This window comes from Thalassophryne amazonica, chromosome 17, assembly GCF_902500255.1.
Source record: "Thalassophryne amazonica chromosome 17, fThaAma1.1, whole genome shotgun sequence".
NCBI classification, from domain to species: Eukaryota; Metazoa; Chordata; class Actinopteri; order Batrachoidiformes; family Batrachoididae; genus Thalassophryne; species Thalassophryne amazonica.
Genome location: NC_047119.1, coordinates 66,688,723 through 66,698,054, shown reverse-complemented (window position 1 = coordinate 66,698,054; position 9,332 = coordinate 66,688,723).

Below are 9,332 nucleotides of genomic sequence, written 5' to 3'. Positions count from 1 at the left end.
TAATTTTGTTAAAAAATATCTTCATGTGCAAATACCTGCGCAAATCGCCAGGTCAAAGGCTGTGGACGAACATTCCACCTGTGAGTATGAAACAAGTGGCTTATTAACAACATTTATTATGTGTAACGTGATTTTACCAACTTCTGATTGGCCCATTTGCCACTTTCTGAGCTGTACCACATGCCGAGTTGACCGCTGGTGGAGCCGAGTACACCTCGCGTGCAGCGTAGTGCTAGCCAATCGAGCGACGCCTTCTATCGATAACGACCAATCAGATAACGCGATTCAACGCCTACTTTGGCCCGCTTCGAGTTGCTTCGTGCGTCGTCTTGACGATGCCGTGTACACAATGCAGTAAAAACTAAGGCACGTGAAGATTACACTGTGAAACAAATCGTTATCTAGTTAACTAGATCAATCTAACTGCGCAGATTAAACAGCTAACAGATACAGAAAAACACTGCTGTGCTCCGGAACAGGAAGTGATACAATACCGCAGTGAGAGCCAACCACCAGTAGAGGCAAGCAACAGTTAGTTTCACTCTGGCTAGTAACGGTTTGAGTAGAACTTTTGTGTGTGTGTGTGTGTGTGTGTGTGTGTGTGTGTGTGTGTGTGTGTGTGTGTGTGTGTGTGTGTGTGTGTGTGTGTGTGTGTAGGGGGGGGGGGGGGGGGGGGGGCGCCTCCCTGACCAGTTATGCTTAGGGCCTCCAAAACCTTAGCAGCGGCCCTGTGTGTGTGTGTGTGTGTGTGTGTGTGTGTGTGTGTGTGTGTGTGTGTGTGTGTGTGTGTGTGTGTAGGGGGGGGGGGGGGGCCTCCCTGACCAGTTATGCTTAGGGCCTCCAAAACCTTAGCAGCGGCCCTGTGTGTGTGTGTGTGTGTGTGTGTGTGTGTGTGTGTGTGTGTGTGTGTGTGTGTGTGTATATATATATATATATATATATATATATATATATGCTTGTTGATTACACAACATTTGTATAAACTTTGATGAAACAATGATAATTTTTAGAATTTAGTATTTATCCCAGTGAGTTATGAGTAAGTGAGAATAGAAGGGAAGAAAGTGTCAAAGTAATAAAATAAAGAAAAATCAAATAGCTAATCGTGGCAGGCATAGATTAGGAGGGATCAATCTTACATTATCCAAAGAACAAATATAAGTACATGAGAGAAGCAGCTCAGTTACTACTTGAAATTGTTGAGGTTCTAATAAGCAGTCTGTGTGCGGACTGCATAAATTGGGAGTGGCAAGATGGCCGCCAGTTTACTTCAGCTGATTGTACGGAGTGTGTATGGGCCAATGAACTATCCCTTAATATATACAGATCAATGGTGATGGCCCGCGCGCATTCGTGAAGTCACCGGAAGTACATTGGCCGCCATGTTGTCTCACCTAAATAGCAAAAAATATGAAAGTGGGAACCAAAGGTAGGAAACCAGAGTGAAGTTGGTTACCAGTTACTTATTCAGACACTTATGACATGGTATGAATGACATCCAATGGATCCACAGAGATGCATAATATAGGGAATCCAGACCATTTGGCATCAGTGACACCCTCCTCACCTTCCGGTGTATCTTCAGTGAGGGCTTCTTGCAACTGGCTGATGAACTGTTGCGTTTTCTCTGAGCTGCCAACACAGCAGGTGTTGATTCGTGGGCGACCCTTCCTCTTGGAGTGTTGCAGCTTCCTTGGAGCTATGCGCACCTTGCTGGCCACAAGGGAGTGGTCCGTATTGCAGTCTGCAATGTGGTAGCTGTGGGTGAGAAGAATGCTGGCAAGGTCTGGACGCCTGGTGATGACTCGATCCAACTGGTGCCAGCGGCGCGACCGCAGGTGTCTACAAGACACCTGATGGATATCCTTGCATTTGAAGAAGGTGTTGGTCACGCATAAGCCATGATAGCAGCATAGCTCCATCAGTCATTGGCCGTTGTCATTGATCATGTTCCTTCTGTAGACACCTAGACAGGTGGGCCAGGCCTTGTGATCAGCATCCATTCTGGCATTGAATTCTCCAAGTAGGTAGAGGCCTTCTGTGCTGGAAATCCCAGATATCACTTTGTCTAGGGACTCATAGAACTGGTATTTTTCCTCTGGGTTTGAGTGTATGCACTGACTATGGTGGCTGGGCCTGAAGATGTTGAAAGCTGGAGGGCAAGGATTCTCTCACTGCCAGATGATGGTGGCTCAGTGCACACGACCAGGGTATTCTTCACAGCAAAACAGACACCGTGCTGACGGGATTCGTCCTTGAATCCCATCAGCACGGTGTCGGTTGTATTCCAGTACAACACTGAGCACACTTTACCAGCTTTGAAATGACACATTTGTAGACACGTGTCTTTTTCAGGTTGACTCAACTCAGAATAAACCTTTTTCATTAGTTATTTCATGCACCACAGTGATTTAGCATGCATATTACTGGTATAACATTGAAGAAGAAAAAACAAAAAGAGGAATTATAAAGTACTTATTTTGGAATGCAATTATACTGGTGGTAACAAACATTACAGACCAACAGGAAATACAAATGGGATAATTTTATTTCAGACAGAAATTCGCAATTTCAGCCCAATTTGCAGTTGTAGCCCAATTTTTTTCAGTCAAAACCAATATTAATTGTCTACCTGTACCAAAAGAATGTAATTTTGACCAAAAAAAAAAAAAAAAATTCCCATCTCAATAAGTGTCTGGACTGGACAGATATTCGCAATTTCAGCTACAAAATTATTATATTTTATTTTAGTGTTGAAAGTTTAAACAGATCGGATATGTTCCAGCTTCCAAATTCTGCAGACAAGAAGGCACAATATCACAATCCAGACGTGCACACAGGGTGTAATTCCACATGGTCTACAGTCCATTAAGTCAATTTTTGCATAGTACTGAGTAAATTCAGCTGTGAATAAAATTCCATTCAAGGTGGTTTCTAAATCCTCAGATTTCATACACAAGCATGACGCTTTACGCCAGTTTATTGCCCAAAAGTCATGGAAAAGTAACAAAAATAACCAAAACTGCTTAATTATGGAAGGAAATGTCTCCCTTCTTCCTCCGTTTATGACTTTGCCAACGTACAGCGCTCCCCACCGAGTTTCCCTGATCTAAAATGACGACCACACATCCTTGACGGGACACGACTCAGTGCAACTGCAGACTGTAGTACTCATATAGGTCTCTGTGGGTTGGCTACACCCTGGACAGGATGCATGTCTATCACAGGGCAAAGACATTCACTGATACATATGGTCAACTAAAAGTTTCAGTTAAACTAACCTGCACTCTGTGCCTTTGGAGGGAACCAACGCTAACACTGGGAGAAAATGCAAACTCCACTCAGAATGGACCAGGTTGGAAGCAAACATAGGACCTTTGCGTCGAGACAACCAGTGCCAACCACGAAGACACCGTGCTGCTAATATAGATTCAAATAATTCAACTTCATTATGTTTGTATAGCGCCAAATCCAGCCAGGTCTCACTTTTTTTTTTCCATGCCCCCATCACGTTTAGGACCCGTGTTTCGTGGCCCTTTTTTTTTTTTTTTAATCTTCCCTTCCTCCTAACTCTAACCATAATCATAGCGCAAGTGTGTACCCTCCCCCAACGTTAACCATGACTCCTCCAGACCCCCCCATTTCACCCCACATTTTGTGGCCCCCATCACGAAATGGATTCATGCCCCCGTTACGAAAAGTGCCCCATTGTCGTAACTTCATCACGAACCCATAGATTAATGTACTATTCGTTCCCCAGTCCCACGACCTGCCGTGAGACTGTCACTCCAAGATGCGTCACAAGAGACAACACCAGCAGAACCAGCTCAGCTGAGCGGGCACTCACTCCGACCACCACAACAAATAAGTTAAAATTTAAAACGACAATAAATAACGCGGCTTGTCCAAAGACACTAGATAGTGAGAACTGAAGCGACGTCTTCTTATTGGTTCTTAAAAAGATGTGAAATTACAGCTACAGTTTGACAGACGCCACATGGGAGACTTGAGTTTAGATCTGATCCGTTTTCTCTGTGGCTGTAATTCCTAAATGGTAAATATGATCTATTTGTTAAACCATCCATCCATCCATCCATCCATTTTCTTCCGCTTTATCCGGAGTCGGGTCGCGGGGGCAGCAGCTCAAGCAAAGCCGCCCAGACCTCCCGATCCACACACACCTCCCCCAGCTCCTCCGGGGGAACCCCAAGGCGTTCCCAAGCCAGCCGAGAGATGTAGTCCCTCCAGCGTGCCCTGGGTCTTCCCCGGGGCCTCCTCCCAATGGGACGTGCCCGGAACACCTCTCCAGCGAGGCGTCCAGGGGGCATCCGGAAAAGATGCCCGAGCCACCTCAACTGACTCCTTTCGACGTGGAGGAGCAGCGGCTCGATTCCGAGCTCCTCACCCCATCTCTAAGGGAGCGCCCAGCCACCCTGCGGAGGAAACTCATCTCGGCCACTTGTACTCGTGATCTCGTTCATATATATATATATATATATATATATATCGGAACTTAGCCCTATTTGTCCACTGCGTGACTGTCCAAATAAATAGGCCTGACTGATGGAGCTGTTCTTGAAAAGAATGACCCACAAAGCCTTTGAATTTAATTTCATAATTATGTGTCATGGTTCCTGAATGTGTACTCTGTCCCCACAATAATATCAATCCTTATAAGGCCACATTTTCTTCTGGATTACATGATTTTTATGTGACATATGGATGAAGTTTGCAGATGAATTGCAAAATAAGCTTCCTGCAGTACTTTGGTCTTTGGCCAAGCGTAAAATGATAACCTTCCCACGAATGTGGGAAAAGTTCAGACCCTACACCAGATGTGGTTTGTAACTGCCAGACATTGTGTAAGGTTTAGCAACTTTTTTTTTTTTAAAGAAATGTGGACACCATCCATGTTTGCAAGAGAGTTTCACCGTAAAGCTGTTTTCCGTGCTGTACATTTATTCAAACTTACTCCCACATTTGCACAGCCACTATTTGTCAAAACAAATACAGAAGAGGATCACACTATTTATATAAGACTTGAATGAATTTGTTCGTCCCAGTCCAGATAGAACCAGATACTAGCCTGATCCTTAATTTCATTATGAAGTTAAAGATGGGAAATAATCAGGGGTCAAAGTAAAAGTAAGAGCTTCGCACGCTCACATCGTATTAAAGATATTGATATTAATATTAAAGACTGCTCTTAAACCCACCTGCAGTGCTGCTTTTACACAGCGCTTCTCAAATAAAATGAAACCCAGCCAGGGTGAAAGTAAGATTATTCAATAATTTCTGAACCACGTTGAAAGAAATCTGGACTACACAGAGCATATCAGAGAGAAATTAATCTCATATCTCATATTCTTCTTATATTAGTAGAATATAGAATGTTAAGGTCTCTGTCATGTGACCCACTAAACAGAGAAAAAGCATTTCCATTCTATGAATTTACTCTGACAGAAAATCTCAGGATGGAAAACCTGATGTGAATTAAAACCTGAGGCTAATTAAAAATGGATAAATTGAGACTTGTAATTGAATCACTAAACGAATGGTGAGATATTTATCACGACAAAGCATTCAGGCAGTAAACCTGAAGTCACTACTTTACAGAATACAGGTAGACACACACAAAAAAACATTTTTAACCTTTATTAAGCAATTTTAGTAAATTCCCACACATCATTAACATTACATATAATACACACTTACACGGGCGCTAAACGTGATGGGGGCACGAAAAAATAAAACATGAGACTGAGCTGTTATACTACAGAACTCAGTTTGACGTTTTTGAAAATTAAACAAAAACAAAAAAAAATCTCAAATTTTTTCACAATGACTTTTTTAAACTCAGAGCTGTAGTGTGATCAGCAGGACACCACGGATGTGTGCAGTGAATTTGGTGACACCACACCTTATCCCAACAATAAAAAATTCTGCAAATTTTTTTGAAAATATTTTTTTCCAAACTGAGTGCTGTTGTGTAATTAACTGGGGACAACTGTTATGTGCAGCAAATTGTGTGTCACTACATGCCATTTTCTCTAAATTTTTTTAAAATTACTTTTTTCCAAAGTGAATGGTGTAGTAGAATCAGCAGGACCCCACTGTTGTGTGCAGTAAATCTGGTGTATCACACCTAACATTGATGCCATTGAAAATTTAATCAATGAAAAAAATTCTCCAAATTTTTTTAAAATTACTTTTTTCCAAACTGAGTTTTGTAGTATAACAAGCAGGGAGACCACTGATGTGTTCAGTGAATTTGGTGATACACCTTTTTATAATGAATTTATTGAATTTTTTTTTCCTTTTTTTTGCACTTTGTAGAGTCCATACGCTTCCATTTCTCTGCCATCTGCTCATTCAGATCAGTTATTTTTCCAGCTCATACAGATGAAAATAAGGTTGTAGCTTGTTGTCTACCTTCCTGAGGTTAGAAACTAGTGTTTTTCTGCGTGTCTCTTAAGATTTATTGAGCCGTGAACTTCAAATCTGTGAATATCTAACTTTACCGGAGTGCAGAGAGGGTTGTCCTTCTGGATGATTCTTCTCTCTCCACAGAGGAATGCTGGAGTTCTGACAGAGTGACCATCAGGTTCTCAGTCACCTCTCTAAGGCCCTTCTCCGATTGCTCAATTTAGATGGGCGGCCAGCTCTAGGGGAAGAGTCCTGCTGGATTCTGAAATTCTTCCATTTTCAGATGATGGAAGCCACTGTGCTCAATGGGACCTTCAGAGCAGTGAAATGTTTCTGTACCCTTCCCCAGATTTCAGAGACAGTCTTGTCTGAGGTCTACAATTCCTTTGACTTCATGCTTGGTTTGTACTCTCACATGCACTTGTCAACTGTGGGACCTTATATGTAGACAGGCATGTGTCTTTCCAAGTCACATCCAATCAACTGAATTTACCCCAGGTGGACTCCAGTTAAGCTGTAACATCTCAAGGATGATCAGTGGAAGTAGGCTGCACCTGAGCTCAATACTTACAATTGTTTTTTTTTTTAATATTTGCAAATCTAAAAAGCTTTTCACATTGTCATTATGGGCTACTGTGTGCAGAATTTTGAGGCTAAAAATGAATTTCATTCATTTTGGAGTAAGCCTATAACACAAAACATGTAAGAGGTGAAGCGCTCTGATTACTTTCCAGATGTACTGTATAAAGACCATAACTGAGTTCATCACCACAGCATTTTGTGTTCTACTGCTGTGGGCTTTTTTTGTTGCACAACTTGTTTTCAAACCAAAGTTGAGAGCCAACACAGAATCAAGTATCCACTCAAATTTATGGAATCTGCTTTCTAAAAAAAAAAAATGGCCCTGATGTCAACCTAATAAAAACGCCTCAGCTGTACTCAGGAATTCAGCAAATTTAAGCTACCAATTTTACCAATCATGCTGTGTAGTGGAGTGTACATTAAGTGATGTTTAATCAATTATACTATGTATTGCTGATAAACCATAACCATGATTATATGGTTATGGCACCAATCAGCAGGTGGGGATATATTAAGGCAGCAAGTTAACATTTTGTCTTAAGTCTACATGTTGGAAGCAGGAAAAAGTGGAGACGAAGACTCGACTATGGTGGCCAGACTAGGCCAGAGCACCTCCTAAACTGCAGCCGCTGTGGGATTTTACTGGTCTTTAGTGTTCAGGACCTACTAAAAGTGATCCAAGTTAAAGTGGTGGCAAAAGGTGAATGCACAATATTAAACAAGTGGTCACAATGTCGTGGCTCACCTGTTGACTGGTTTGGCTGACTTCAGAAAACCCAAAATAAAAAATTATGCCACATTGACTACCCCCCATTTAGGATGTTGTACAATCATTTTGCTCCAAAGAAAAGCTAAATAAATGAAGGCACCAATCACTGAAGGACCAATATTTCATAAATAAATAAAAAAACACCTGCCCATGACGTAGGAAAATGTATTACATCTTTAAAAAAGGCCAAAGCGTAACAGCTTTTTTTTTTTTTGGTATACAAATGAAAGGTAGGAACTGATAAACTAAATTACTCAAAAACAAATATAGCCCAGCAATCATTAAATCTCCCCACAGACTTTATTTTAAAAGCTGCAGTCAACAGGATAGGCCATTTGAAAATGGGACACAACAGTAAAAGTACTTTTTAAAGTACTTATTACCTTGATGTTTTGTCTTTGTTTTACATTTGAAGATTAAAATTCAACAGCATATGTCTTAAGTATAATATGAATACTTAATATGGCGTTAATACACTTAAAAGTAACAAGCTGTAATTCCATGAGTACACATGCAAATGTTTTTGTATGAAATCTGTTTTTAAAAACCGTTTCAGGGGCGAGTATGATTTATAGACACTGTTAGATTAACTGGACTTTTCAGCATCTATGAGCTCTTCTCTATCTCCTTAAGTTCCAAACAAATCTTAAGTAGCCCCCCACTGCAAGCACACTTTGGAACTACCTTAAATTACATTTCATACAACATTCACAAATTAGGCTGCAAAATATACATATACATTTTTTAAATATGCAAATTTGCATGTTGTTCTACCCACCTATAGCAGATAATACTTTGCATAAAATGAAGTGAGCAGAGCGACCCCCCCCCCCCCCCAAAAAAAGAAATCACATCATAATTGATGCTAGAATCCTCAAATGCTGTCAAACTACTCCAAACATAATGTATACATTTATTTATTGTAACAAAGCAACTGATACACTTTTTAATGTGAACAGCTTTCCAGTGGAACAGGAGAAAAACGGACTCCAGACAAGATTCTAAGTGACCTCTTTTTTCACTTCATCTCCCATCTACAAATGTCAAGATGCTAAGCCAAGTTCACAATTAAACTTACATTATTTTATTTTCATATATATATATATATATATATATATATATATATATATATATATATGAAAATAAAAGAAAAAAAGGGGGGGGAACAACACTTTTGGTTACCTGAAAAAAGTTGTTTAAAATAATTCCAGTTTGTGTCACCCCTGCACCCACCCATCCACCACGCCTCCCCTTTAAAGTGTACAATTAATAACTGTCATAACCAAGATACATATTCCAAAAACATTTATAACAGCTGAAGAAAGAAACAAGCTGGTGCTTTCAATTAGTTCTATTAGTACAATAAATCACAAAGAAAAATGCAACTTCTAGTATGCCGTCCTGATAAGAGAGATTATATATATATATATATATATATATATATATATATATATATATATATATATATATATATATATATATATATATATATATATATATATATATATATATATATATATATATATATATATGAAGTAGCTAAAGATGTAATGAT